General features: G+C 42.2%; 1 long non-coding RNA gene across 2 annotated transcripts; it reads right to left on the bottom strand.

The window, feature by feature from the left end:
* Positions 1 to 5,144: 5,144 nt before the first annotated feature.
* Positions 5,145 to 7,275, bottom strand: LOC120423164 (uncharacterized). Of its 2 annotated transcripts, none has more exons than XR_005606206.2 (4): positions 7,041 to 7,275; positions 6,463 to 6,966; positions 5,669 to 6,400; positions 5,145 to 5,611 (listed from the first exon to the last, which is right to left on the bottom strand). It is a non-coding gene; the product is annotated as an uncharacterized LOC120423164 (long non-coding RNA). The 2 variants fall into 2 exon arrangements; XR_005606205.2 differs by having other exon boundaries at positions 6,467 to 6,966.
* Positions 7,276 to 7,724: the final 449 nt, after the last annotated feature.

Here is a 7,724-nt window from a genome sequence, read left to right as displayed (position 1 = left end):
AAATATCAGATCTTCAAGCAAAAAAAAAAACAGGCAACAAAAAAGTGACAAATTATTATGAAGAGAAAATTGGAATCAACAATAAACTCAGGCATAACCGAAAGAGGGAAAGCAACTAAATCACTGAAATTCAAATTTATAATTTCTCTGGCTTTGGTGTCCATAATGAAAATCTTTAGTAAATAAAAGACCACACAAAGTTATGAAAATATCTTAAAAGCATAACTTTAAAATTTCAGCGATGTCCTATACCTATTTGACACCAAAAGTTGCGTCTTTCAATTAAGAAAATTTTGGTACCCAAACATGTATAGGGGTCATTCCATCTCAACTGAGTACACTTTTGGACTCGACCTTCACCGATTTGGACCAAACTTGGAGGGAACGTTCATCTATCGATAGTTAACAGAAATCCCCCAGAAATCTATTTTTGGCACCACTCTCTTTTTTGACGATTTTCTAAAAAACTTTTTTTTCTTTTAATCATAACTTTAAAACTATTTGAGCAAAAGACTTTCTATAAACTGCAATTTATAGAAAATTGTCCAAGGAATTCGATAAAAATAAATTGTTAAAACCCTTAATTGCCCACTAATATTATATTTTAACGTTTTAGGTATTAAAATTAAATTTTGACCTGTTTCTTATATTTTTATTTGATTTATTTTATCACCATCGTGTTCCCCGGACAATTTTACATAATAATCAATGTAGACCTCAAACTAAAATGAACTATTGGCGAGATACAGCGATTTTACTGAAAAAAAATGATTTTGCGCAGCACTTGGAAGTACATGTTGTACTTTTCAGCAAAAAGGGATGAATCCCGCATGGTTTGGTTTTTATATGTGAGAAACTTATTTCGCATTTGAATTCATATGACAGAGTGCAGCGCAAAATCAAACTTTTTTCAGTAAAATCGCTGTATTTGGCCAACAGTTCATTTTTGTTTGAGATCTACATTGATTATTATGGAGGGGGGCACGATGGTGATAAAATAAAACAAAAAAAAACATAATAAATTGATCAAAACTGATTTTTAATACTTAAAACGTTAAAATATAATAATAGTGGGCATTTAAGCCTTGGACAATTTTCTATAAAATGCAACCTGTAGAAAGTCTTTTGCTTTTTGTTATGATTAAAAGAGAAAAAAGTTTTTTAGAAAATCGCCAAAAAAGAGGGCGGTGTCAAAAATAGAGGGATGGTCTAATCAGCACCAAACTTGGGATTTCTGTTAACTATCGATAGATGAACGTTCCCTCCAAATTTGGTCCAAATCGGTGAAAGTCGAAACCAAAAGTGTGCTCAGTTGACCTGGAATGACCCATAGGTTATTGCTGAAATTTTAAAGTTATCGAAGTTTTAGTGGTAATAGTTGTTTTTTGCCGATTTTGTCATTTTCCCGTTTTTGCGCGCGGCGCGTCAAATAACGCGGATTTTATTTAAAAAAAAAAAACATGTCTCGGAATCCCATTTTTTAGTATGTTACGCAAAAAATGTCCGGGAAATTTGATAAAAATATTTTCAGGCAAAGGCTCTTTGCTCCAGACACCATCAAAACGGCATTTTAAAGTTTCTACGCGCTTTACATATGTTAGTAGAGGGTGACGATTCTCGAGATTTTCAATTTTCCGAGAATCGAGAGTTTGATTTGACCATTTCCCGCGAATTCGCGGGACCCGGGGGAATTCCCGTTTGTTTGTTTTCACTATGCCATGGCGATAACTTAAAAAGAATAGTAATAAATTTGTTGTTTTTTCAATGAATTCATTTACAATTAATACTATGAAACGTTAATTGTAGTATCCTCATTATTTAGAGTAACTATATCTACCTTTTAGATTTAGATTCTTGTGTGTGTGTGTGTGTGTGCAACCAACCAAACGGGACCACGCGGTCGCTTCTTACAAATTGAGTTGTTTCCATGTATTTTTAGATCTTCATTCTATACATACAAATAACTCGCATAGGCATTTGGAAGGTGTTAGCTCTGCCGAGCTTTGTTGACCCATAGGGGGATGGCGTCGCTATTTTTAGACCACGTTTTCCACTTTTTCTCATCGAAACCGACTACTTTATCGACTTAATTTTGCTGGACGAGATAGGACGCCGTCTAATTTTAGACGATGACTCAGCACTTTTCCACTCTTGCGCTTAAAAAAACCAGATGGCAGCACGATGTAACGCCACGTCCCTATTTCTACGCTGGCTAGCCGAGCGCGAGGTTCCTCAGTTTTTATCGACAAGCCCCGCCCTGAAGAACGTTTGCACCAATCGGGTTCAAACGTTATAGGGAGATGGCGTCGCTATTTTTAGACCACGTTTTCCACTTTTTCTCATCGAAACCGACTACTTTATCGACCTAATTTTGCTGGGCGAGATAGGACGCCGTCTATTTTTAGACGATGACTCAGCACTTTTACACTCTTGCGCTTAAAAAAACCAGGTGGCAGCACGATGTAACGCCACGTCCCTATGGACAAGGACCCAGCGCATATATAGTTTGATAGTAACAGTATTCCTAATTCCAGGCGTCGTTCACCAAGCCGTGATGGCCTTGTGGTTAGCATTTTTGCTTACCAATCCAAAGGACGGGGGTTCGAACCCCGACTCGGGCGACTTTGATTTTTCGTTCATGTTCAGTGTTTCAAGATTAATTTTTCCTATACTTTCTCGTTGGGAGAAGATGGGAATCGAACCCAGGACCATTCGCTTAGAAAGCAAACACCGTAACCAGTCAGCCACGGCCGATTTTGTGAAGTAAAAATAGCTAATATAAAATTTCCCACTAATAAGATTTTGGTAATAAGAGAAAAAATGAATAAAAGAACAGTTTAAACTTATTTTTTCCTATTTATGGTCAACTGTAAATATTAATTAGACCTCCGTGTACGCACGAGTGCAAGCAGCAGTCAAGTGCTCAGTGCTCCATCGTTTTTTCGAAAATTTTCGCCGTAATTTACCGTGATTAGCCGCGAGTTTGCTCCAACAGCATGCCAAGGGCCGGCCGTGGCCGTGGCAGTTCGAGTGCGGCCTCGAAAAACCCGCGAAGTTCGTCTACCGGCCGTGTGCAAAAAGGTAAACAAACCAACGCCGCGTCGACCGCCATCGCGCCGGGGAGTGTGAGCGCCAAAGGATTCGACCCCAAGTTACTACACGCTAATTACCGCGTCCAGGATCGCAGCCCTATTAGGCTCCGTTCAGCTACTTCCGGCAATCCGTCGACCGATGGCGCTTCAACATCCGCCAACATTCCCACCAGTAACAAGTTCGCGAGGCTGAGTGACGAGGAAAGCAGCTACAACAACACCGACGGTAGCACTACCGACGACGACGACGACGATGGTCGTGCACGGAAAAAAGTGCCGACGCCAAAAAAAGTAATTACTCCAAAGGAACGACGACCACCACCAATTTTTGTTTTGGACACGTTGGCGGACGATGTTGACGAGCAGCTGGAAGGCCTCGTGTACTGCCTCAAAATAGGTAAAGCGTCAGTGCAAGTGTTCACATTTGACCAAAAGAACTTCGACCTGGTTGTGGAGAAATTTAAGCGTAAAAACTTCAAATTCTACACATTTGACCCCGCGCAGAAGACCGCTGTAAAGATTGTCTTGCAGGGGTACCAAGACCGCCCGACCTCCGTCCTCAAGGAGCACCTCTCGGGTGCCGGAATAACGCCGCGAGACATAAAAGTCCTCTCGCGGAAGACAACAGTCACAGGTACACACACACTGTACCTGTTGTACTTCGACCGCGGCACCGTCAAGATTCAAGACCTGCGGCGGACTAAGGCGTTGGACGGTTTTTGGGTAAACTGGCGGTTTTACTCCAAAAATCCGACGGACGCAGCGCAATGTCACCGTTGCCAGAAATTCGGCCACGGCTCGCGGAACTGCAACCTCCAGCCCCGCTGCGTGAAGTGCGGTGAGTCACACCTCTCGGAGGTGTGCGCACTGCCACGAAAGGCGGACTTGGGGGAAAACGCAGAACAAACCAAGCCGCGCGTAAAGTGCGCGAACTGCGGCGGTAACCATACCGGTAATTACCGCGGATGCGTCGCGCGCAAGTCCTACCTCGAGGAGCAGGAAAAGAGGAAGAAGAAAGCAGCAGCGTCCCACCCTCCTCAACGAAGTACGAGTGCAGCCGTTCCTGCAGCTGGCCAGCGTACGGTTCCAGCGGACAACCCAGCGATCCCTCCTGGCTGGGGGCGATCGTTTGCCAGCGTGGTCGCGGCCGGTAGCGGCAATGCGGCCCAGCAAGAAGTCACCGGGGAAGATCTCTTTACCCTGCCGGAGTTCTTTGCTCTCGCGGGGGAGATGATGACGCGGTTTCGGAGCTGCCGTAACAAGGCGGAGCAATTTCTAGCCCTCGGGGAATTAATGATTAAGCACATCTATAAAGGATAAAAAACTGTGATCTAGTTTTAAGCTTTCTCTATTTCTATCCCCTTTTCCTAGCAAGTTTAGTAAGTTTTTTTTTTAATTTTTCTTACTCTTGGTAACACCTTTATTTACAAGCAATAACTGTTCCAAAATGGATTATGATGTAACACACAGCTGAAAGGAACTCCAAAACTCTGTTTTGTACTTCAAAAGAACTTATTGTATCTTGATTATTCACCAATAAAACCGAATTTGAATTAAATATTAATTAAAAAAAATATTCACAGTAATCAGGAAAACCTAAATCTCCACAATTGGCCGACATTAATTTTACAAATATTGCCAGAGTTTTTTTTTCCAAAATATACTTTAATTTTAAGGTTGACGAGAAGCACAAAATTACTTATTTATTGACATCAAAAAAGGAAAAAAACCTTGATATAGCGAAATTACCTTAGCTTTCATCCCTAGGGTGTAACTGCTGAGTATAATTTAAGGTAAAAAAAAGGTTAATTCGAACTTGAACATCGAACATGGCACATCCAACCAGGGATGCCACTTGGTTTTTTTAAATGTCTGTAAAAAAGTCTGTGTATGTCTGTACATTTGTTTAAAATTCAAATATATCAGTTTACAGTCATGGAAATCCATCAGAAATTGCTTTTTTAAGGATTTGAAGGCTAACAAAATAAGTTTTGGTTGATATTTTTACAAAATATTGATTTGATGAAGTTTTTCAAAAATCTATGTACACTGAAGATCAGAATTACACCAAAAAGCGTTGAATCCAACCATTTTCGCACAAGACCACGCTTGAACCATCGCGCCGTGTAAACAGCCCGGAACACATTGGCTGGATTCTGGGCAGAAACGCATCCAATGTGTAAATTTTGATTCGGCAGTAGCCCCCTGGTGGCAAAAATGGGAAGCTATCGACTAGCGGGAATACTGTGCTGCCATCTGTTAGTGAATAGAAAAAGTTCTTTAATTTTTATTGATTACTTTCAAATTTAAAATAATACAGCTTTTTTTTATTTCACAACATTACATAATATACAATAAATCTTCTACTGTTCCAACTACACTTAAATTCATAATCGTTGTTAATCTTCAAAAGTAAATGTAGTGGCCTGGACCATCAACTGGTCTGTGACTGGTCGTTTGTTGTTTTGTCCCCGATGGCTGAAAGCGTTCCGAGGAACTTAGCCGCATTCAGTTGGATACTGAAAAAAGAGCAGTTTAGAATATTTTAACAAAATTGCATTATGGCTCAGACTTACGCGTCTTTCTTCAGCGGCCTTTTGCAGAATCACTTCTCGATCACGATCTCGCAACCCGTCAGCGCGGTTCGCCAAAAGATGTTCATCTCGCGCTGTTCTGCATCCGTCGTGTCCGCGGGACGTTGTCCAAACAGGGAAACTCGGAAAAGCTTGTCCATGGCCAGCGGATTCTACATTAGATGTGATGTTCTTGAAGGCGCACTGGAGGTTTTGGTGGGCGACAAGTTGACGCGATCCTTGATGTGCAGCCCGCTAATGTCGTCACCCTCTCCGATCGGTCCTATCGGCGACAAGTTGTGCAATCTTTCGGCCGCTGTACCCCTGGTGCTGGGTTGTTAATACTTGCGGCTTTCGGTTTGAAGCGCCGATTTAGTTGCAGCTACACGACGGAGCTGAGCCGGCACCGTCCTTGTTGTGGGGACCATATCCGGAACGGTCTTTATGAGCTGCGGTTGATTGGTTAACGCCTGATTTGATTCGACGGTCCCGACCGATTGTGGCCAGACATTTTGGCGAAGCTCAAAGCTGGGAGCTTGATTTTTTCAGCTGGCGTCGTGATTTTTTCCTGCTGCTACGATGATGAGAGACAAACGGAAGAGGAGGTTTGCCTCAACTGTTTTTCACGCCCAGTTTGCTCTTTAACAGGACCGGAGAACCTGCGCCTATAGGGGAAGTAGCTGCATTCAAACTGGACACTGGAAAAGTCCACTGTTGGAACCAGGAGTTCCTAACCTAAAAAAAAGAAGCATCGGAATCAAAACAGACCCAGAAATATTGTGATCAAGTAAACCTACGTACTGAAAAAAATGTGGTCTAGTGGCCAAAAAGAAGGAGCACCCGGACATGGTGGGATTGTTTATCCGGATTGCGCTGCTTGTAAGCAGTTTGATTGTTATCAGCAGCGAACAGATTTAGCCCAGCGGCAGATTCTGACCAAGCTGGGATCTTCTTGATATTAAATATCAAATTTTGCTCAGCTGATCGCAAACATCTCTTCAACCAGTTCCTCCTTCAAAACGCCAGAAGTGAGCGGGTATGGAAACACAACCCGCAACTGCCGGCCTTACAGATCTGGTTCGTAGCCGTACCGTCCAACATCCAAAGCAGGTCGGCTTCCCGCGTAAGGGCGCTCCTGTTGAACAACCCTAAGCAACGCGGTCCAGATTCCGCGGCGAACGGACTGTTCAGTCGAATTCATGTCCGGCTGGTGACGTCGAGCTGGAGGAAAAATGGGCAGGTGAAATGGGCTCCGACTCGGTGGAGGTCACACTGTCTTGGCCGGAAGAATCATGACGAGGCTGAGGGTAAACAATTGATTAATTTTTCAGCTCAAACAGCCAAAGAAAAGCTTGTAAAATGCAAATAAACTTACCAAAAATGCAAACAGTAAAAACCAACGTGTTTTTTTTTCACTCTTCGCTACACTTCCAAGTCCAAGACTTGTGGCGACGCCCACCGGCAACGTTGGCGAAGCAGGCGAAAAGGAATTTACACATTGGATGGATTTTCGATCAAAAACCATCGCGATGTGTAAAAGCCACACATCGATTTAAAAACAACCCGGTTTACACATTCAGTGTGTCGGATCGACACATTTTGGTCGTAATTTTTATCTTCAGTGTACATCAAAAAATGTCTGGCATAAGCTCAAATGTCTGTGAAACACAGACAAATCTGGGCATCTGGCATCCTTGCATCCAACGTTCAAAAAAATTTAGAATTTTCCAAATAATTTTCTGGTTATTTTATATAATTTTGCTTCGATATCTATGAGTTTAAAATTTTCCGAGAGTCTTGACCGAATTTCCCGGGAATATAAAGGTCCAAAAATGGTCGATTTCCCGGGAATTCCCGCTCGTCACCCTCTATATATTAGGCTAGATGCTAGAACATGCTGATGAAAAAAATACAACAATTGTTTAATGTTAAGAACCAAAAGGGTCTCATTGATGACTACCCTACCCTAATCTATTCTTGATTGTTCTTAGACGATTCAAAAGACTTTTAAAAGTACAATAAAAATATTCTTAAATTTCCCCCTTCCCTTCACCAGATT

Source organism: Culex pipiens, chromosome 2 (genome assembly GCF_016801865.2).
Source record: "Culex pipiens pallens isolate TS chromosome 2, TS_CPP_V2, whole genome shotgun sequence".
Lineage (NCBI taxonomy): Eukaryota > Metazoa > Arthropoda > Insecta > Diptera > Culicidae > Culex > Culex pipiens.
Note: the sequence above shows the minus strand (reverse complement) of the source record. Positions and strands in the feature narration are given on the sequence as shown.